At 45.5% G+C, this 21,146-nt stretch overlaps 1 protein-coding gene and 1 long non-coding RNA gene across 12 annotated transcripts in view; both read left to right on the top strand.

Moving 5' to 3' along the window:
* The window catches only part of LOC121233572, a 42,227-nt gene extending 37,370 nt beyond the window's left edge, over positions 1-4,857 (top strand). For 3 of the 8 annotated variants that reach the window (XR_005933303.1, XR_005933301.1, XR_005933299.1), the window contains 3 exons: positions 2,446-2,598; positions 2,747-2,894; positions 3,007-4,612. This is a non-coding gene — a long non-coding RNA (uncharacterized LOC121233572). Of the gene's footprint in view, positions 1-2,445; positions 2,599-2,746; positions 2,895-3,006; positions 4,613-4,769 lie in introns of those variants that run through there. The other 5 variants (XR_005933306.1, XR_005933300.1, XR_005933304.1 and 2 more) reach the window with 5 other exon arrangements.
* A 4,611-nt stretch (positions 4,858-9,468) lies between these two features.
* The window catches only part of CAB39 (calcium binding protein 39), a 42,539-nt gene continuing 30,861 nt past the window's right edge, over positions 9,469-21,146 (top strand). Inside the window, exons 1-2 of one of the 4 annotated variants that reach the window (XM_030028565.2) lie at positions 9,469-9,628; positions 11,364-11,464. The gene's annotated coding sequence lies outside the window, so the exon portion shown is untranslated. Of the gene's footprint in view, positions 9,629-9,986; positions 10,011-11,363; positions 11,465-21,146 lie in introns of those variants that run through there. The other 3 variants (XM_030028566.2, XM_030028564.2, XM_030028567.2) reach the window with 3 other exon arrangements.

Here is a 21,146-nt window from a genome sequence, read left to right on the forward strand (position 1 = left end):
ACGTGCCGGCGCGGTGACTGGATGCACCGGGTCCGGAGGGCGCAGGCGGTGCCTGGGCAGGCAGGCTGGCTCCCGGCGCGCAGGCATGTAAACCGCAGCCGCTCGGAGGTTGCTCACTGCTGGATTGCCCCGGGGGGGACCAGGGCTACGTCTCCAGACTGGCCTCAGTTCGGGACATCGTACCCACCGTGTCCCATCTCATGCTGGTGCAGCAGGAGCCGCAGGGGGACCACGTGTCCCACAGTCCAGCCGGGACAGGAGAGCGCTGGAAACAAGCTGGGGCAGAAACGCGAAGGATGCTTTGTCTGTGCTCGGGGCGTGGAGGACAGCATTTGCAGTCCTTTGCCATTATAAGGAGAGTCTGCTGAGAGCACAGCCCCGATGCAGCAGATGCCATCCACGACGGGACGCGGGGCCGAAAGCACCGTCAGAGCTTACAGCCAGGGGAGCTGCGGCTGTGCTGGGGAAGGCCGCTCCAGACACCCTTTGCGTTGGAAGGCTGTATCGGTTAAATCCTTGGGGCTGGGGTGACAGCGTCTGTACCAGGTCACCATTTCTGGCAGAGGGCTGGGAGGCGATGGGGTTTGTGGCTGGGTGAGAGCAGTGTGGGTGAGGGGGAAGAGGCAGAGGCGATCTGGGAGATGAGTCTTGCTGTCTATGGTCAAGTGGTGTGTTAAGGTGATGTCCTGTGGAATTCACCATGGTGTAGATAGGGGCAGGAGCACAGTTAGAGGTTCACCTGCTCCAAAGACGTCTACAGGTGGAGAGAGAAAGAACATATATGGCATTGGACCTGCAGTGCTACATGCAGTATCTTCAGTACAGGGGAAGTCCAGCTCCAGAAGCAGCATGGGATATCTTCCGGAAATTCTGTTGACGTCTCTCAATCCAGCTCCTTTACTGAGTGCACCAAACCTCGCTAGCCCCAGCTCGGCTTCCTTGGTACCAGCTGGGTCTACCATCTCCGGGAATGGACTCCTGGGACAGGAAATAATTACAAGGCTGGTACCAGCTGAGTAATTCTCAGCTTTTCTTTCACACACCCCCATCCAGCCTTCGTGTTAAGGATCAGCTGATGCTCCTGCCGTTGCTCAAGCCGTCTCCTGCCTGGCGGGTTAGCAGTGCTCCCGGCCCCAGAGGAAGTCTTATCTGCTGCTTCACAGCCAGAGACCTGCTGCTTGCAACACGGCTCCTAGGCCAAGGACACCTTATAGGAGGAAGAAAATCTGATAAGCTGTGTGGGTGGTGACACGCTGATAAGGGTTAGCCCCTTGCCTGTGCCGAAGTGGTGGTACGAGGGGGAAGAGCCAAGCTTGGTGGAGAGGGTGTAGGGGGCTTCAAGGGAGCATTCAAGGGGGGTTCCCGAACTTTCCGCATGGGGCGTGCCAGGAGTTGTTTCATTCAGGAGGGCGGCTCTGGACTTTCTCACACTCTCTGTGTGTGTGATGTTGCCAGATGTCACCTGATAACAAGCCTCATCTATAATGCTGCAAGTGCTTGGTTTATTCAGTAACCTTCACTTTCACGGCAACATGGGTGCATGGCTCCCCAGATGTTGGAACCTGGGGCTCAGCACCCATACAGCCAGCCCCTTCACGCCCCATACAGCCAGCCCCTGCGTAACCCGTATCTCACCCCTGCACATCCCATATTCCAGCCCCTGCACATCCCGCACGGCCTGCTGCTTCTTAGCTTCTCGGTTCCCCAGGCCGCAGAAGGATCTGGGTTAAGTTTCACCTTTGTGAGACAAATATCTCTTTTGGGACTGTGAGTAAATGTGGCTCTCGTCCCGGCTTGGCCACGTGCCAGTAGCAGCTTTCTTTTCATAGTACGTGTGTATACGTGTACTGACACGACGTCCTGACCCCTTGACACAAAATACCTTGTCAAAACAAACGAGGCAACGAGGCCAGTCCCTGTTAATGCTCTGCAGGGAGAGCGGCTTGCAGCCCTCGTGCCAGGACATTGTCCTGGACCGTGGGCAGGTGGGCTGCTGCTGCAGGGGCAGCAGGACGGCCAGGAGGGCACTGATGACCGGGCTCATCATCAGCATTTCCGATGTTCTGCCTGTTTCTGGTGCTGCAGGGCTGGGATTGCAGCACCCAAGGAAGTGGGGAAACACTTGCTTGGGTTTTTTGCACTTGCTGGTTCCGTCTCAGCACAGCCTGGCTGCAGCTGGGACAGCAGAAAATGCAAGAGTTTAGGATGGGAGGGCATGAGCTGCAGGGTCTCTGGTCTTTGTGACCCAAGTCCATCCTGGATTGTACATAAAAATCACATCTTGCTCTCTAAGCTAATTTTTTTGTATACGTATTTTTGTATCTAAAATTTTTAGCAATTAAAGCAAAAAGTTTTATTCTGCTTTTTGTTTTATAAATACTGACTGTTTTTAACCATTTCTCTCTCCTCTTTAATTATTTTTTTTCCCTCTTCAAATATATCTAGGAGACTGTCCTTTTTTATAGGGATGAGGATGTCTTATTTCTCTGGAGGAACCAAAGGGTGTAGGAAGTCCTGCTAGCTCTTGGGGCACAGTTGCTCGGTGGAAGGAAGACCAGAGCCCTGACGGGATGAAAAGCAGCCAGGAGCCATGAGAAGGTGGGTGATGCTCCATGGGCTGGTCTGTGAAGGAGAAAAGCAGAGCTTGCACTTGTTTCAGCTTCTCCATAATGAGGCATGTAAAAATAATAACAACCCCCCCACTGTCACAACCCTTTTTTTCTGTCTTGTCTATTTTTAACGTTAGGAGCTGTGCCCTGGCTTCGCTCTGTCAAAAAGCAGAAGAGGCCATGACACGTGACCTCCCCAAGGAGTCTTCCAGAAGAATACCTGTGATCAGCTGGATGTTGTGTTGTGTTTCAAAGATGATGTTTCCTCCTGTCTCCCTGTTCCTGGTGCATACATATACACACATGCAGAGAGCGACTCACTTGCACACCTGCACACAGAAGATTTTTCAGAAGATACAAATTTCGCCGTAGAACATAAATGAACTCTCTTTCAAAGGTGGATCCCACTGAGCTGGGGGAAAGGGGCTCAGCCCTTCCCCAAACCAGTGCCTGACTTTGAAGGTGGGGACAGGCAGATCTCTGGAGTGCCCCCCTCCTCAGGAGCCAGGGATCCCATCAGGAGGAGGAGGAGGACGAAGAGGAGAGGCACAGAAACGCTCTGGAGAGTCTCAGGGAAGGTCCTTGCAGGTATTTGCTGGAGTGGCTCGACATAGATTTAAGTGTCAAGCAACACGTCAATGGCTCCCGTGCTAGCTCAGCCCCACAGCAGTTGATACTGCATCCAGCTGAACAGCCGCACTAAGCCCATGCCATTCACTGCAGCTGTTTTCTGCTCTACGAGCTAATTAATTAGTTTCTGCAAAGTCCTTTGAAGGGGTAAAGCGCAGCATTATCCAGAGGGTGTGGGCTTCAAAGCTTAATGGGCGCTACTTGGATATGAACAGAGGTAGTAAACTTGGTTCATAATTTCTTTAAAACATAAAAGAGCAGGGAAAGCATCTGAAAAAAAACCCCCATCAGTCATTTTGGTAGTGCTGAGCCTGAGGAAGAGTCACTAAAAGCAGCTAGCTCCCCAGTGGATGAGCAACTGACTTCCAGTTCCCCTTGCCTGGCTTTCTACCTCAACTTACTGGCATAACCAGGAAAAACCTTTCTCCTTCAGTAATTTTCTATTTTAGAAGTGATTCGGTAAAAGCGGGAGAATAAAAGTGCTGAGAAATAACAGAAGAAAAGCAGTCCTTTCAGAAAGATCGGTGGGTAAATTCAGGTCAGTAGAGAAAGTTCCTGCGGTACCTCTGCGGTAGCTCAGCCTCACTTCTCCCAAATCCTCATCAAATTTTTACGTGGCAGCTAGCCCTTGCGTGGACATGTGGAGCAAGTCCGGCTCACGGGGATAATGGTCATTCAGGCATGTTGGGTGAGCAGCGGAGCAAAACATCGCCTACCGAGAGCACCCGCGTGGGCTGCTCGCCTGGGGGGCAATTGCGTGGGCTCCTGGACCTCGGCTGTCTTCTGCCATTGCATACAGTGCAAGTGTTAAAAGGATGATAACTAAAGGCTCCTGCCAATATATGGAATATCCTTTTAAATTGTTTCACCAGTGTTCACAGCTTCATGTCTTTCCTGCATGAGTTGGGATTTGAAGATGTATTTGCTTCCAGTTCTATTGAATTAATTGATGTATTTGACTGTTCTTTTGCCTTTTTTTTTTTAAACTCAGGAAATACATTCTTCTATTGTGCTGTTTTTCGGGGCGACTTCTGTTATTTCCTTTCATGTTTACCACGCTGATGGAAATCTGGTTTTGGCTTTAGTAGTAGATTTTCACTAGAATGAATGCTGCGCTTTATAGATAACCTTCAATTGTTCCACAGTAATAAAAGATTATTAAAAGGACATGGTTCTGCAGAATGACGTACTGCTCTTCTTGCTGTCCAGGAAAGGAATTTGCAACAGATTTTTTTCCTATGACTCTTCTGGCAATTGTTTTTCTTTTCTGACAATCTTTACGTGCTACCCTTAGTTCTTGTGATTTGCAATAATATTTTTAAAATGTGTTTTAATTCTGAAATGGCACCTTGAATTGAGGATAAATCATAGCATGCCTGTGAGAAAAATAACCAACTGATATGGATGACAGTTACATTTATTTGTGCTTTCTACTGTAAACAGGTTTTGGGGGGTGTGAGTCTGTTCATTATGTATTAATTGAATGAACTGAGAGGTAACAAAATGCTCACCCAGAGATGTTTCTTTGAGAAAAGCTTCACGAGTCTGCAGTGAACATCCCCAACCCGTAACAGGTGAAACGCAGTTTCAGAAACAGTCACAGGCACTTGTGAAACCTGGGTGATTAAATTCAGCCACTTCAGCTTGGTCCAAAGTCCACGGAAAGACTCGGGATTCTTGTTCTTCCAAACTTTAAGTAGAAGATATTCAGCATAACTGCAGTCATCCCTACTCCTAATATTTCCTCCCCAAAGCTTTTTCCCTGAAACACTTTGTCAGGGACTAGGAACCCGGGCTCTGGTCTGTGAATCACACCAGTGCATGCCCGTGCCCAATTAAAACATAAACCGGATGTGGTTTATGTTCTTTCCTCTTCGTATATTTGTCAAGGCAGCTGGCAAGAAGACTCAGGTTATTTTTTCAGACGGTCCGTGTCGTGCCTGTTGAGATGGCCATGTAGGTGTCAGAGGAACACCTCCACCCCATTGCACGGCAAGGCGGTGAGGTGCCCGAGGTACGGGCGGTTATTTCTGCCTCTGTGCTCCCTGCCCCGCTTTCCTACGATGGTTTGGGCTCCGTGCAAACGGGGCTTGTGCTGGGGAGCTCTCACGCGCACCACTGCCCACAAAACTCGGCGCGGGGCTTTTTGTAGGAGCGACGTTTACCTTGCTTGGAGCTGTGCCTGTTTGGGCTATGGGCAGTGACATCCAGAAGCTCGTGGCAGGCTGCAAGAGCTGGGGAGATGCCGTGCGGGACTTGACGAAAGGCAGTCGGGACCTGCCCCTGCAGCAGGGTAGCGGGGGAGAGGAAGAAACGCCCTCCAAAGGGAAAGTGCACGCGTGTCCTACTGCATTACAGTCCTGGAAAAGATAAAAGATAAACCAGGCAATGAGTTCCTTCCCCTGCGTGAAGTACTGAGGAAGAGGAGGGTGCAGCAGAGGGCTTAAGAAATAAGCCTCGATCCCTGTGGACGGGGTGGGACAGAGACCTTCGGGGCTGCTGGGGAGCTCCTTCAAAATCGTATTTGAGAGGCAGTTATGTCGCCGCTCTCTTAAGGAAACCAGCCTGGTGCAAATGACGCCCTGCAAGCGTGATGCTCTTGCAGGGCCGCATTGGCCCAGCCTGGTTTTTGGCTGAACCGCAGGAGCCCGTGGTGCTGTCGGCAGCCTCCCTGCCTCCACTTGCTCCTGGCCTCGAGGAGAGCTGAGGGACGCTGGCCCTGGGGAGCTAGCGCTGCCACGCAGGACCTGGCATCCCCTGCGGGGCACACCGGCTCTGCGTAAGGTACGGTCAAAGGGGGAAAACAGGTGAGCAAAACAGAGCTGCTCGAAGGAGGATTAATTTCACGGGACGAGCTATTATTTTTTCCCAACTTTCGCCGTTTGTTGGTGTTGGATGGTGATTAGAGGAGCTGAAGCTGAGCCACAGGGCTCTCTGGGCCTCAAACCAGCAGCAAAAACCCCAAGGATCCCATTCAGCTGTCTGTCCCTCCTGAGCAAAGCACCTGAGTACTTGCCTTTCTAACTACCTTTTTTCTCCCAGTGAAGTAACTTGGATTTTTTAATGTTTATTTGCTTCCTAACTTGCAAGGATTAATTAATTCACAATGGATGTCTCAGTCATGGCTGTGAATTAGTGAATTGCTAGTGTACTAAGAGCTCTCTCACATGTTGAGTTTAATTCCTGCTTCTAAGAGCTTAGAAAAATCGTGCTCTCTCTGCTCAGGGATTTCCCTGCAGTATACTACACGGGGATGGTAACTGCACTGAACCCATGACTTGCATGATCTTTTTTCCAAGGGTCATTTGTAAAGCAGTAGTGTCTCTTTTCCAGGAGCTGGTGTCAAATCCCTGTACCAGCGCTTGCCTTGAATTCCTTCTTCTCTCGTAGTCAGTACCCTGAATATTATCTGTTTAAACTTGAATGTTTTTAGCATAATTACAGGTTAACAATTTGAACTCAGACATACACACCCTTTCTATGTTGGCTTTGAAAACAACTATTCCCAGCTCATAAGCGGGATATATGAACTGCCAACATTTCGCCAACCGCACGCTGTGGGCCCAGGCAAGCTTGGCAAGCCATTCCCCAAGGTCCTGTCACCTCAGGCAGGCAGCGTGTCCCCCTGCCTGCTTCGGGTCCAGAGCTGCTTCATCTTTTCTATCTTTATATAAGAGCAACTATGTATTTGGGGGATATAAGCAAGTATATATAAATATATGTATATATACACACACTTGCTCTTATATCTTTTAATTTTATGTCTGTGTGTGTGTGTGTGTGTATATATATATATATATATATATATATATATATACACACACTTGCTTATACTCCCATGTCCTGCCCGGTGAGGTGCTGAGCACGGCAGGGCTGGCTGGGGTAGCCCCCATTGGCACCAGCACGCTGCCAGGCTGGATCCAGAGGCTGTGGTGCCGGTCCAGGGAAGCATCCCCACCGAACCAGCGCTGCTGCAGCTGCCCAGCCACACCACCCAGTGCAAATTCTTCTGCGCTTCCATGCTGTTGGACACAGGGATGACTGCAAGTGTGGTCAGAAACATTCTTCTATGTCTGAGCTGTAGCACGCAGCTGACTAAGCAGGCTGATTCAGGAAGACCTGTTGGCTGAGCATTTCACATGTTCTGTGAGAGCTTTCCACATCAGAGGTGGCACCAGGAATCTCTTTTCTTCTGCTGTTAGGAGCTGTTTCCTGCAGGACCTCGCAGCCAAGCCCAGGGAGCCACCAGGGTGGGAACTGGAGGAGGACAAGGGGACTTTAAGCAGGGAAGCCAACGGGATGCCGCAGGTGGATGACGTGTAAAGGGTCCAGGAATGAAAATCCATCTCACAGGGGTGAGAAGTTGAACTGTGAAATACTGGAGGTTGCTGCCAGGCTGCTAAAAGACACAGCCAGCGCAGAGTACACGGGATATATATCTGAGAATGCAACACATGGGGCAGCGCAGTGGCTGAGCATGCTGCTTGGGCATGTCAGCCAAGCACCGCCGGACTGCTGTGTTTTCTCGGACAGCTGGGGATGGTGTTTGTTGCCTGGGTATGAAGACTATCTTTGCTTATGTCTGAATATTTTTTTTTAATTTGGTAAACTTGCAGCTCCGGGGAAGGGAACGCCTGCCAGGCTTGGGGGAAGAGAGGAGACCCTGCAGTCCCCAGGGCAGCGTGTAGGTCCAGCACCCTGTGCAAACCCCAATGCACCAATTCAGGTGCCACTACAGAAACTGCTTTTGCTTTTCACCCGCCCAGTCACCTCACCGTGGCTAGAGTAAATTCTCACTCTGTATAACACGAGCTTGCTTAGCTGTGAGTACAAAGTGAGAGGAGCTTCAGCCCCCTCCGTGCCTGGCTGCCCGAGCCACCCAGCAAGAGCTGCCGCGTCCAGTGCAGCGTCCCAGCGGGAGCTCGTGGGGCCGCAGGAGGCAGCTTTGCCTGCCAATGCCGCTTGCTTTTTGTACCGCAGGCAAGGCAACTGCGACATGTGAAGTTCAGAGCAGCAAAAAGTTACGGCATCGAGAGGCCCGGCCCAAACCCTCCCCAGCGAGTGCAGGAAAGGGATGTGGAGACACGGAATTATGAAGAAGCTGAAGATAGAAGCTGTCAGCTGGAGCCGTACAGTGCAGCGGAGCATGAGGAGCTTCAGGACATCTCGGGAAACCAGGCCAGCAAGTCCCACACTGCTGCACAGCAGTAACGCATCAGACCCGTGGGTGCAAGGTTTCACCTCACAGCTTGTGAGAAATTCATGACCTGTTCCATAAAAATGTATTTTTCTGCTTTAAAATCACGTTGTGTATTATACTGCACTAATGGACAATGTCAGCTTGATCTGTGCTGGGAGAGATGTGGGCTTTTTTCGATTCAGGCCGATCCGCATTTGTCACGGTGAGAATAATATACGACTAATTACCTACCAGGGACACAGAAACAGCCCGAAGCCCTTCCACGCCGTGATGGGAACTAGCAGAAAACCTCCAGCCTATAATTCACCGGCAACCTGACGCACGGGGCCGGCTGAAGTCCAAGTCCAAGGCACGGTGCTGCGTCACAACCCCGCATCTGAGCCCTGAGGTTCGCGACACGGAACAAAGAGTTTTCTGACGGTGCAGAGGGTGCAGGAGGTTAGGGCAAAGGGTGGGGGGGGACACGGACAGACAACAAAAAAGAATAATAAATAAAACTTATAAACCAATAAATACTAAATAATAAAATTTAGCTACTAAAAATTGAGTAATAAAAAGAATACTGCAGACTAAATGCCAGTAAAGAACAAAAGAATACTAATAACGAATGAAAAGCATGACAAATAATAACATTTACATAACAATAAATAGCAAAAGGAATGAGAAAGACGTTAAATAGTAACCGTACACAACCCCTGGGGCGGGGGTGCTTTGGCACCAACACCCCAGCCCGGGGGGCGACAGGGCAGCAGCTCGGCGCCGTCCGCCCGTGCTCCCGCCCGCCCGCCCGTCCCAGCGCACCCACTCGCGCGGGCGGTCGCGGCCCCTCGTGGGGCTTCCGCGCGCGCCCCCCGCCCCCCGCCGCTGCGCCGGTCCCGCCTGGGCGCCGCCCTCGGCCCTCCGCGCCGGCAGGGGGCGGTGGCGTGCGGCAGCGGGCGGAAGCGTCGCCGCGCTCCGCCGCTCGCCGCCGCCGCCGCTCCGCCGCCGGGCGAGGGAAGGGCCGCTGCGACGCAGCAGAGCGCGGGGCGGGGGGGGGGAGGGGGCCGGGCGAGCCGGGGCCGCGCCGCGCCTCTGCCTGCAGCCGCCGGAGCCGCGCCGCCAGCCGCCGGGACCGGGGCGGTCGGGCCGCCAGGGGCAGGCCCCGCCGGACACGCCGCCGAGGAGGCGCCAGGCCGCGCTCCGCACCGAGGTACCGAGGCGGCGCGGCGGGGCGGGGGGAGGCCGGCGGCGGGTCGGGCCCAGGGCCGGCGCGGCGGGCGGTGCGTGAGGGGGGGCGAAGGCCGGCGGGCCCGACGCGCATTGTCCGCCGGCGCGGGGCCGGACCGGGCCGGGCCGGGCGGCGGCGCCGCCGCGGCCGGTGCGTGCGGGGCGGCCGCTCGGGGCCGGGCCGGGCCGCGGAGGCCGTCTCCCGGCCCGACCGGTGCCCGCCGCGCTCCGGCCCCCTCTCCCCGCCCGGCGGCGGCCGGCGCTGGGAGGGACCGGCCGAGTCCTGCCGGCCAGACTGGCCTCGGAGGCGGCGCTGCCTCCCCGGGCCTGGCTGGCGGCCTGGGGAGTGGGGAAGCTCCCGGCTGGTACCGACTTCGGCGGGGGGGGGGGGGGTGTGTGTGGGGTGTCTGTGCCGTTCTGGGGGTGTGGGGTGTCCGTGTGTTTGTGTGTAAAAGCCGGAGGTGGGCTGAAAGGGAAGGGCACGGAGCGGTCCCTGCGCTCCGCTGGTGCGGCAGCGCCTGTTATCCCGAAGTTCCTCAAATGCCGTTCCCGGGTAACGACTTGATAGGCGAAACCGCGCGGGGTTTACCTCAGCCCGCAGAAACGGGGCCGCTCCTGGGGTGGGAGGCAGCCGCTGCTGCACGGCACCTCTCGGGATGGGCAGTGCGGGGGAATGCTCTGTCCCAGCCGGGCGGCAGGGGGAAATGCGGGTGGGCAGTCGTCACCGGGGTTAGTAGCCTTTTGGTCAGGAGAACACCCGCTTAAAACCTCGTCTTTGTTATGTCCTTTATTACGTGGATTGATCGGAGGTGCGGAGCAGGCGCTAACTTACGCAGTCCTCTCAACGTCCAGGTCTGAGGCCTCTTCCTACAATTGTTATTCATGTTCGTAGTCCTAATAGGCCTCTGGGCAGAAATAACTGTATGTGAGGGCTGTTAAGATCCTATTTTTTTTGCAAACTACCCCATAGAAAGCTAACGCAGTGTCATCTCTGTGTTCCGTAGGAGAAAAAAAGTTTTTTCATTCTTTTTTCCTACAAATCTGTGAAATACTACTAGTATTGAAACTAGGATGTATCTGGTATTTGTTGTGGTTTTTTGTTTTTGTTTTTCCAAAGAAAGTTTAATTTTTGGTAAGTGATCATCTAGGTGTGTAGGATTTATTTAAAACCTTTATGCTGTCTTATGGGAATGGTGTGATTTAATTTGCATGATGAGTCAAAGATTAAATTACATGACCTAGGCTCTTTAGTTTCAGTGAGGCAAGTAACAATGCTTGGAAAAACAGTTGAAACGTGGATCAGAAATGAAATCTGATTAGCATCAAAATATTGTAAAGTTTTGTGTGTGTGTGTGTGGTTTTTTTTAAACTTACCTGTCAGAAACTCTAATTCAAGGCCCTGTGTTTTCCTTTCAGCAGCGTAGTTCTTCATCATCAGGAAATGCGTCTTCCTTTTTAACGTGAAGAGCTCATGAAATAATATACTGTCAGAGGAAATTTAACATCCTGCGCTTGCGCCTTGGCATTGAAGCTTTTAAATAATAGATTTTTACTATTTAAAACACTGTACCTTTAGTTAATACCTAATACCTGTTGCTGTGGCATATGTCTTTAACTACAGAGAAAAAAAAAAAAAGCCAAGAAATATTCTGTGAATTAGAATAAGCATGGTACCTGTTTTGGGGTCAGAAATAACTTGATTTTTTTTTTTTTTTCAGTTGTCCTGTACGAATTGGCAGCTTATCTGATCTGTAAGAGTGGCATGATGCCCCATGGCACTGTGTCTTGGTAGGATTCTGTCTGTCGTGGACTCGCTGTTGTAAGAATATTGTATTTTACAATTAGCTTCATGGTTGTCTTGTGACGTGAGAAACTATTGAGTCAGCCAGCTAGTGTACGCTTGGCTTAAATTTACTTGTATTTCAACTGTGTTCTCAATGGTAGTGTGATATATGTGGTGTTGGGGACTTTCCTTGGTCAGACAGAATAAGTACCTTAGTATAGAAGGAGGCTGTGTCTGGTGGTGTTGGGAGAAAGCAGAATAAAGGCCTTGTGATGTAGGTTTGCGTGTATGGACTAACGTGCTGCTGAATATTTCTAAATGCTGATAGCATTGATTTTTTTTTTTTTTCCAAGTTAATTGCATTCTCTTACTTATGTTGACGTGGAGTTCTGAAACTTTGATGCGTTCTGTAGGCATTTAATGCATGGTTGTAGATGGAGAATTAGAAAAGAGAATTAATATTTTTTAAAGATATATGTATTTATACAAATAAAGGAGACTAAATAAAAGTGCCCGTTAAGTTATACTTTGTGACAATATGTCTTTGAGTGATAATGATGCTCTTTGGGTGTTATCAAGCGCAGACAAATGTGTATTCCCAGTGGGGAGCGATAATATTAAGAAAACTCCACCTCTTGGAATTCCTTGATTGCTTTTATGAAACATGTATTCAGGAGGGAATGGTATCTATTTTGCATTCTATCGTGGAAGCTAATGCGTTAGTTTCTTATTAATTAATGGATGGTAGTCGAGTGAGACCTTACTGTTGCACTGTACATGCTGCACTTTCTAGGTTTTTTTGTGGCATTTTTGCAAATATTAGAATTACCGACCAGTGTCCTCCCTTCTGAATCAATTCTGTGTTGAGTTTTTGCAGATTTTTTTAACAAGATGTTTGCAGCCTTAATTTTTGTGTAAAATCTGTATGAAAGCTTTGATAATTTCTGTAATGTGCTCAAAGGCTTTAGACACTTGCTAAAATGATGTCTTTTTTTTGTAGGGCATGTAGAGTTTTGGAGTGGCACTCCAATACTTGATGCTGGTTTGAAGCAGGGGGCAGGAAGGAGCCTAGATGACCTTTTGAATTCCCTTCTGGCCCTTTTCTGTACTTCTGACACTTTATAATACGGTTTAATTACAAGAGCAGCTATTAAAGTATGATTACCTTTGTCTAATTGGAGGCATCTTGCAGCTTTCTATCAAAAATAAGATTTAACTCATCTGCTCCTTCAAGATTAATAGTACCACAACAGCCTGCAGCTATTTATGTGAATAATGTGCAAAGCAAAAACATGAGTTGAATTTTGAATATTGTACTTTCTACATCGTACAGTTGAAATCTTGTAAATTTAACAATTTCTGGTAAGGAAACAGTGGGCTGCATGCACTTTTACCATTTCTTAGCTGCAAGTTGAAGCCAGGTATTAATCGTATTGGACAAAAACCTTTTAGTTGTTCAGTGATCCTAAGTCATAGTGTTCACTGTAACTGTACTTTTGTAGCTGTAGATAAACCTCAAGCAAGGTGAAAAATACCTTTTCTAATTAGTGCTCAAGATTGTGCTGTTCTAACAGGAGAACTTTTAAAATGCTACTTGCCCCACTTGTTGTCTAATTTAGGGTGTTTATTAGTCTGAATTGTTTGCAAATTCAGCTCTCATTCCCTTCCATCTGGGCACTCTCTTTTTTTCTCTCAATATTGTGCTTCTTGCACCACAAGATGTAGAGATGTGAGCCAGAAGGAAGCTGAATGTCTTCAGTTAGAAGGTGAAACTTTATGCCGAGATCCCTCCCTCTTCCCCTCCCCCCCCCCCCAAGTGCAAACACAAAGGTTAAATTAGAAGATGAGGCTGTCTTGAATTATTTTAACGGACTTGAGCTAGGCTTTTAAATGCATGCTTCAGGAGGACCTAAGGCTTAAACTGGTGTCATGTGAGTTTGGTCTTTCTTTAGCCTGAGCAGATTTATGTGCTTTTGTTATTCCACCTTAAGATAAAATGGCACATTCATTTGTCCCTGTTTAAATACTCTTTGTAAAAAGGATTGAATTCAGGATTGATCCAAACTGGAAGCAGCCAAAATACTGTGTGTTTACAGGAATAACTGTGGTTGTTCCTCAGCAGCCTTCCTGGCCTGTTTTTGTCAGACAACATTAATTTAGAAAGTAAATTGCTTAGGTTTACTTAAACAACTGCAATTTGCTTTCTAACTCTCTTGTTTTGAGTATTCTAGCTAATACTTCATGTAGTCAGAAGACACTATAAAACGTTACTGACTCTGGACTTCAAATACGCTGAAAGGAAGCAAATTTTAAGCCTGTCCACAAGGGCATAAAATTCCGGGGGAAACCGCTGAATGCTGTAGCTAATCTTTCTGTTCATTGGAAATCCGCTACTTCCAATAAAATACCTAGTTCCTTTCTAAAGACCTGTTTCCTCTGTAATTCTTCCCTCCCCTTCAAATACTCAGAGAATTCATCGCTACAAAGTTAAATATAGCAAGACAGTTAAAAAATTGAGAAGTTATAGTTAGTACAGAACTGTAGTATTAGTGTAACGTGTTTTTCTAAGTTCAGAAACATCTTTGGATGAAGTTGTTTAGGGGTTACTACTTGGAGTTATTTTAAAATGTTTAGGTATACTGTCAAGTGTTTCACAGTGAAATGGCTGCGTCAGTGAAAAATTGCTGTGTGCTGCTTTTGATCCTTACACTGTTGTGCATTTTTTAAAATCAATTTGTATTGATAACAAATTCATTTTTCTTCCTAAAAGAATGTAACTAAAAGTTTAACTGCAATCCATGCAAGATATGAAACGTGACACTTAAAAATAGCTAAGATAGAACTTGGCTATAAATCAAATTGAATTAATATGCCAGCTTTTCAGGGAGTTGAATATGTGTGATTGCGAGAGAAGTACTTATGTTCAGACAATTGTGTGTGTGAAATGCCTTATCTCCTTTGAGGTTATCTGTGTTAAAACATATAATGAAAAGATTGAGATGTGTTCCCAGAAATGTGGAACGAATAATCTTTTTCTGGCTGCTAGAGGTGCCCAGGCAAACGACTGACATCTGAAGAAATACCTTTCTGAAAAGTTTTTATTTACTGACTTTTAAGTAAAGCATGCTAGTGCATAGAAATACGAAGAAAGCCTGTTGAAAAGATAGTTGTGGAAGGCCCCTTTGTCTCACCGGCCAGCTCTTGTGTCTGGTGCCGCTTCGGATTTTGCCAGGCAGAAGCCAACTGTGTGACTTGCCCTATCATTTTTCTCTTTACTCCCCTGGCCAAGAGCTCACCTGGGAAAGCTTACCATGGGTGGATGCCTTTTTTTCAAGTATTCGTTCAGAGCCACACCAGCTTCCCAGCTCATCTGCTGAGGAGGTTGCTTTAAAAAAAATCAGTAGACATTGAATTATCAGTAGCATCTTGTATGGTGTGGTAGATGTGTGTGCTGGTGGCACACATTCAGAGCATCCTGCTGCAATGGAGTCTCTGACCTCTTCCTCTGGTTAAGCAGTTTCAGGAGTTTTTGCTACAGGTGTAGAAATGAGGCAATAGTTACTTGTGTCATTATATTTTACTTTGAGTGTTACATGTGAAGTATGCCCTTTACTGCTTTGGCAGATGATACTCCTTTTGATTTATTTCAAAAGGTGTTTTTTGCCTGATGTATTGTAATGGTTTATAAAATTAACTAGCCTACAACATTTTGACTTTATTGAATATCGTCTATAGACAGATTAAAAGCAAAAGAAAAGTTTGTTCAGAGAGAAGTAAGATTTTAGAAAAGAAAATGTAGGGGATTTTATTCTACCGAAATGAGACCTTAGTGATACAGACATGCACTGAATGTAACATAAGTGAGCAGTGAGAAGTTTCTCCCACACAGTTTATGAATGCATCCTTCTTCGAACCTGTAACACCTGCTATTCAAGTCCTAAGTTTCTTCTGACTGGAGATTGGTAGTGATGGAGAAACTTTACGGGGGAATTTAAAGAGATACCTTGTAGGGGAGAGAGTTGATGCACAGTTCTTGATAAAGACTTTGTATATGCTCAGTACTGTGTTAGGAAAATGTTGAGAAAGCAAAGTTAATCTCTCAAAAGTTAACAAATATTCAGAACCTCACTTTGTTATACTGATTTGGTACAAAAAGTTTGATTAAGTGATTGTTCTCAGTTTTTTTTCAGCAGGACCTTTTGTTCCATCAGTGCACAAGAGAACGCTCAGTGAAGGGACATCCTTTGCATTTACTTGCTTAGTCGAAATGTAGTATTTATTCTTCTTCTTTATTGCATAAAACTCAGTTCTCTGATGACAGGAGGATTCAGGTCCTTGTGGGTTTTTCATTGGTTCACAGATACTAATGAAAGTACATTTCACAGTGTTCTCCAGCAGCATGGTGATTCTCACCCTTTTTTTTCAAGTAACAATGCTTAAGCACAGAGAATTTTCTCCTGTGTTTGAGTGCATGACATTGTGTGTGTTGTCCGGTGGAGCGCTTGCGAGCTTACACTTCCAAAGCTTTTTTTCCAGTGGCATCCATTCATGATGTGAGATTCAGTTGCCTAGACATAGATATCTAGTATTATTTTGGATACCCAGGCATCTGCCCATGACAGGTAGGAGGTTTGTGATTTTCCAAAGGAGCAGGTGGAGACCAGCTGTGCTGTTCTAGTGCATTTTCAGTGACATTTGTCATTCAGGCACCTGAATTGCTGCCATAGTATTAGTTGTTAGTCTCAGAATCTCATTTTGGACTCCCAGAAGAGGATGGGTACTTAAGTAGTGACCACATTAGGCACTTGACTTATGTGTTGCCTAATGAGAAAGGAAGATACGGGGTAGAATTCTGCTTTCTGGGGCAGTACTTCAGAGTCTTGACTGAGGGACCTGGTTTTCTTGCATGCTTTCCAAATTCAAAATCAAATAAGGAAAAGTTCCTATGGAAAATTTGTCTTTTTTTGTAGTCTAGTATAGTTTGGCAGTGGAATGAATGAAGGCTTCTCTTAAAAAAAAGTACAATCAAGGAAAACTAAAATAATCAAGATAATCAGAAAACCTTAAATGTCGACGTGTTAGGTCTTGGACTCGAGGGCCGTACTTCTCGAACATGAGAAATTCAGCTTGTCTTAAAATATGGTCTGAAAGCAAACACAAGCTCCAGTGACTATGTCACTAGTCTTTTTCCATGGATTTCATCAATAAGGATCAACAATGAAGGAAGCTTCTTGAAAATATTCTAAGTTTTCTAAACAAGTGCTGTTCTGGACGTGATTATTTAGATTTGTAATCTCTAAGAAAAGCAGTGTATTGACTCATCAGTATTGACTAACATAGTTCCGTTTTACATCTATAATTGACATTGAGCAATATTTAAACTCTGCTAACTCTGTAATAGGGTGGAACTGGAGTAAACAGTTTTTCTGTTAGGAACTGCATCCATTCACAGAGCGTTTTGAGCAGAGTCTTGGCATAGCTGAGCTGGTGTTACTCTTAACCCACGTGTTATGGTGAGGGGAATAACATCCTGAGATCCAAAAGAACCTCTTTATTTCAGGATTATGGAATATTTTCCAGAAAAGTCCCAAAAACTTCAGGGTGTTTGTGCGTGATGACAACTTCTGAATGTATTGAAGTATTAAATTCTGTGAAAGAATTGCATGTCAGTTTTCTTCATTCCTTTACCTTGGGAAAAACACAGCCTCCAGCCCCCCAGCTTTCTAACTGGTGATTCTAGTTATTCCTTCCTACCTGTATATATATGTTTTTATCTATCTTAAAGAGAAATGAACTCTGTGTAGTGAGCTTTCATTCTTGTTTGGGAACTTTATGTATATATGCTTGTGTGCATATGTATAAATAAAAAATGTTAACAGCCATATAGGCATGAATTTATAGTGTACATCCAACAGAAGATGGATTATGTTTTTTCCTTTGAGACTGACCATGCAAGGCTTTTTGCTTCCCTTAGGAATTGCACTGAATAAGGTCTCAGCGTTGCTGTGGTCGAGTTTGTTGGAGAGGAGTCTGAAGAGTAGTTCTGCTCTCCCTCTGGCGTTGGCAGTTGCCCCTCATGTATTTTCACACATTGAGGATTTAACAGTATCAAATCTAGGAAGAAATGTCAAATCTGTTTCAGAGTTAGCCGTTCTTGAGCTCTTTAGCGAACAAGGAGAAGGATTGTTGGTCAGAAATACAGAATATTTCTTCTCTAAATGGGTTATTTTTGACTTTCAGAATTACTTACAAGCATTGAAAAGTCTTAATAAGTACAGCAGAAGTTTCTGCAACTTGTCACTTCTATTTATTATGGTACTCTTCACTTTCAGTGTTGTGCATTCAAGCCTCTGAGATTTATACCAAAACTGAGAAAATCTGGACTTTCATCGAGTCCCTAAATTAGATAACCAAACTGAACTAATTTTAAAATGATTGTGAATGGGAAAATTAAAATCTCTATTTTAGGAGCTAAAAGGGAAATCTGGATAGTTTGAAAAGCAGTATAGTGTCTTTCACATTGTTTATTTAAATCGTTTGACATAGCAGTGAAAAAAAGTTATTTTAATAGATACCTGAATCCTCAGAAGTCCCCTGATTTACTTCTGTATCTAATGGGTGGTTGATCAGATTCCAAAATTGTCACTGCATGCATTTTATTTTTGTTATTTTCAGAAATTTTAAAGATACCATTACAGATTATCTTGTAGAATTTATAACCAATAGTTCATTTTGGCTGCAGTCAAACCTTAGGTTATAGTTTTAAACCAGAGTCTTGAAACCATAACCTTACCTTCTGTTTCTTAAATTTAGCATTTTCATGTTGATTACTTTTGTTGTTGAAAATGGAACTACAGTATAAAATTTTTTTTTTGAGAATTATTTCTTTTGGCTCACCTTTGTAATTAGAACAAGTCTTTTAGCATAGAAAAGATTTTTTTTTTTTTTTTTTGAAAGAAAGCTTTTGAATAACTTCTGCGTTTACCAAGGCTGTGAATTTTGATAGCTGCAAATTTTTATTTCTAGAGTGTTAGGGCTCTTGGTTTGATCGAAGCCTCTTGGTGGTGTAGAAAGCAATGACATTATACTATTGTAAACTATCAAAGTAATTTTTATAATCCCTTATTTAAATAAAACTAGTGTTAAGCTGTTGCACCAATTAACAATTTTAAAGGTTGTTTCTGTTTTTTTTCCCACATAGCCCTAAGGAAGAGAAGGGCTTGACAGGATACTGATGTAGCTGAAATAATTAATAATACACAGTGTAGGAGCGTAAGTATCAGCTAAATTGCAAGCATTTCTTGAAAATGAAGCTTGACACAAGCTTGGTGTCAGCCCTTTGGAAGATCTGCTGTCCTTCAGAACAATTTTTTTCAGTAGTTACAGAGATGATGTGCGATTGTTCCTTGGGTAAACTTGTAGACATGATATCTTCTTCTGCTAGTGTTCAAGTTTCTCTTGGTAGCGTTACACAGTAATTGCATTAGAGGCAAGCTGGGAGCTCTTATTTTAGTATTGCGAAACAATTTGATAGTTCCTTTTTCCAGTCCAACTCTTCTTAGCAGATCAGATAAGGGAACTGTCCCTCACAGATGCTTCAGTTTTTCCACTGTGTTAGTTGACCTAATACTAGTTGCTGCTTGTTACAAGCCTCATTTTTTACTTGCTGTCTCTAGACTGGTAGCTCTCGGACATTTTAGGTTTGTGGACCTCTAGGTGTGTTGCAGGAGAGGTGCTGACTCCCATATAGAAAGTATCAATGGTTCTGGTTTTAGTTACAATTTGTGAACCCTCTGGGCTGTTCTGCCTTGGAGAATCACATCTACAACAGCTTTTCCTAGCTGCTTTGAAGTAAAATCAGCTGGGAAGTCTTCCTTTTGGAAAGGTCCCTTTCTGTTATGGTATCCCCCCTGCCCCCTGCTTTTTTTTTTAATGCAAAAATGCTTTTTGAAACTTTGGGGCAACCTGTCTTAGTTCTAGCAAGCAGGAACTGTAAGGTATTTTCTTGTGACCTTCGGCTGGAATAAATTTAAATGCTAAACTTTTTATGAGGACCTTCTACCTGCCTATTCCAAGGTTGTTATTTTGTTGCATTTGTTACTGTGATGGAAGCAGAGAATTTCACTTGCCATGATGGGGTCTACCTGGAAAGATAACTCAAGTGTACCCAAAAGGGAAAAAATACATGAAAGGTAGCATGTATGTGTATCTGATGGATCACCACAGGCACCTGGCATGTTGTTTCTGTTCTGTTTCATTTAAAGTACAAGTAACTTTCAGTAACTAGAACTCTAAGGTGGTCTCAGGAGGTAAAAGGACTTTCACATGGCTTTTCAGGAACATCTGGCTTTTCAGAGCGTGTATGCTGACATATACTGCTGTATTTTAGATCTTTGGACTGGCATCTTGTGAGTCATCAGGAGGACTCTTAGCTAGGTTGGCATGGCAAGAGCTTGGACACATTTTGGGGGACAATCCAGATCATTCCCCCTTCTTGATTCCTATGCTGCGGAGCATTTCATGGTACGAAGTGGAGTTCAGGGTTAAGTTGAAATGCCTCTCCCTTTGCCTCAAAATATTTGCTACAAAAGGAAAATACAGTGGCGTGGTGTTAAAAGTTCTGGCTCTCGCCTCATCTCTTCTGAAGGTTTGTGCCATGGATAGTTCTCCTAACCCTGGTATGCATCATCTCTGCTCTTAAATATATCTTTCCATGCTCTGTGATCTGCCTTGCCCCAAAGGAACACACCTGTCTTGGCAGTTGAGGTGTGATGTGGTTTATGTATCAGAAATCGAATCCATTAGTGACTTTGAAGATTTAGACCAAACATGAAGTGGCAGGAGAAAGAGAGGTGGTATGAGGGAACTGTGTAAAGGACACTTTTTTACAGCCGCTTCAGGTATATTGTGACCTTGGAATTATTTATGTGAAATTTATATCACCGTGGCTGGTTCTTTTCGTGGGAGAATGGAGTGAATTATCCTTTAAGGTTTTTGTTTTGTTTGCTTGTTTGTTTAATTTTTATTATCATGGCATACAGTTTGATCATGAATTCAGTAATGACTTCTAGTTTAGTTGAAAAGGGAGATAATATTATCAATGTATTTTCTCTTTCCTGAGCCCATGACAGTTTTGTTCAGGCTAAATTTCAGCCAGCTACTTCTCATAAGTTTATTTCTTACAAACACCCTGGTGTCTTGGTAGCAATGAGATGTACATCTGAATATCACAGACGTGTTCTGGCCTATAATGTGTTGATTTTTATTTTTCTGTTTCAAGTTATGCCCATGAAACTAATTCTTGATCTTGAGTATTTAGGGGAAAAAGAGAGGTTTCTCCTGGCTAGCCACTGATTTTGCCAATCTTCGCGCTGTTTCCTATCTGCCACATTGTCCTTGGTACAGTGTACTCAAAAGGAAGCAGGACTTCTCAACTGAGGATAAGCTGGCTGAAAGTTCTGTACTAAAAGATACCTCCAGACAGCTAGCTTGGGAAAATCAGACACTTTATTTATGGTGGTACTGATGTTGGCTGGCAGTGTGAAGGAAAGAGAACTCTTTATAAAAAGGTACTTAACCAGTAAAGCCCCACCACAGTTGCAGTTATCATGGTCAGAGGTTGTGTTTTTTACTAATATAAGCTGTATCTGCAGTGGTAGGATTTACTAACAGAGCTGTGTCAGTAAACCTTTTGTACTGTCATCAAAACTGTGTTTTA

This window comes from Aquila chrysaetos, chromosome 10 (genome assembly GCF_900496995.4).
Source record: "Aquila chrysaetos chrysaetos chromosome 10, bAquChr1.4, whole genome shotgun sequence".
NCBI classification, from domain to species: Eukaryota; Metazoa; Chordata; class Aves; order Accipitriformes; family Accipitridae; genus Aquila; species Aquila chrysaetos.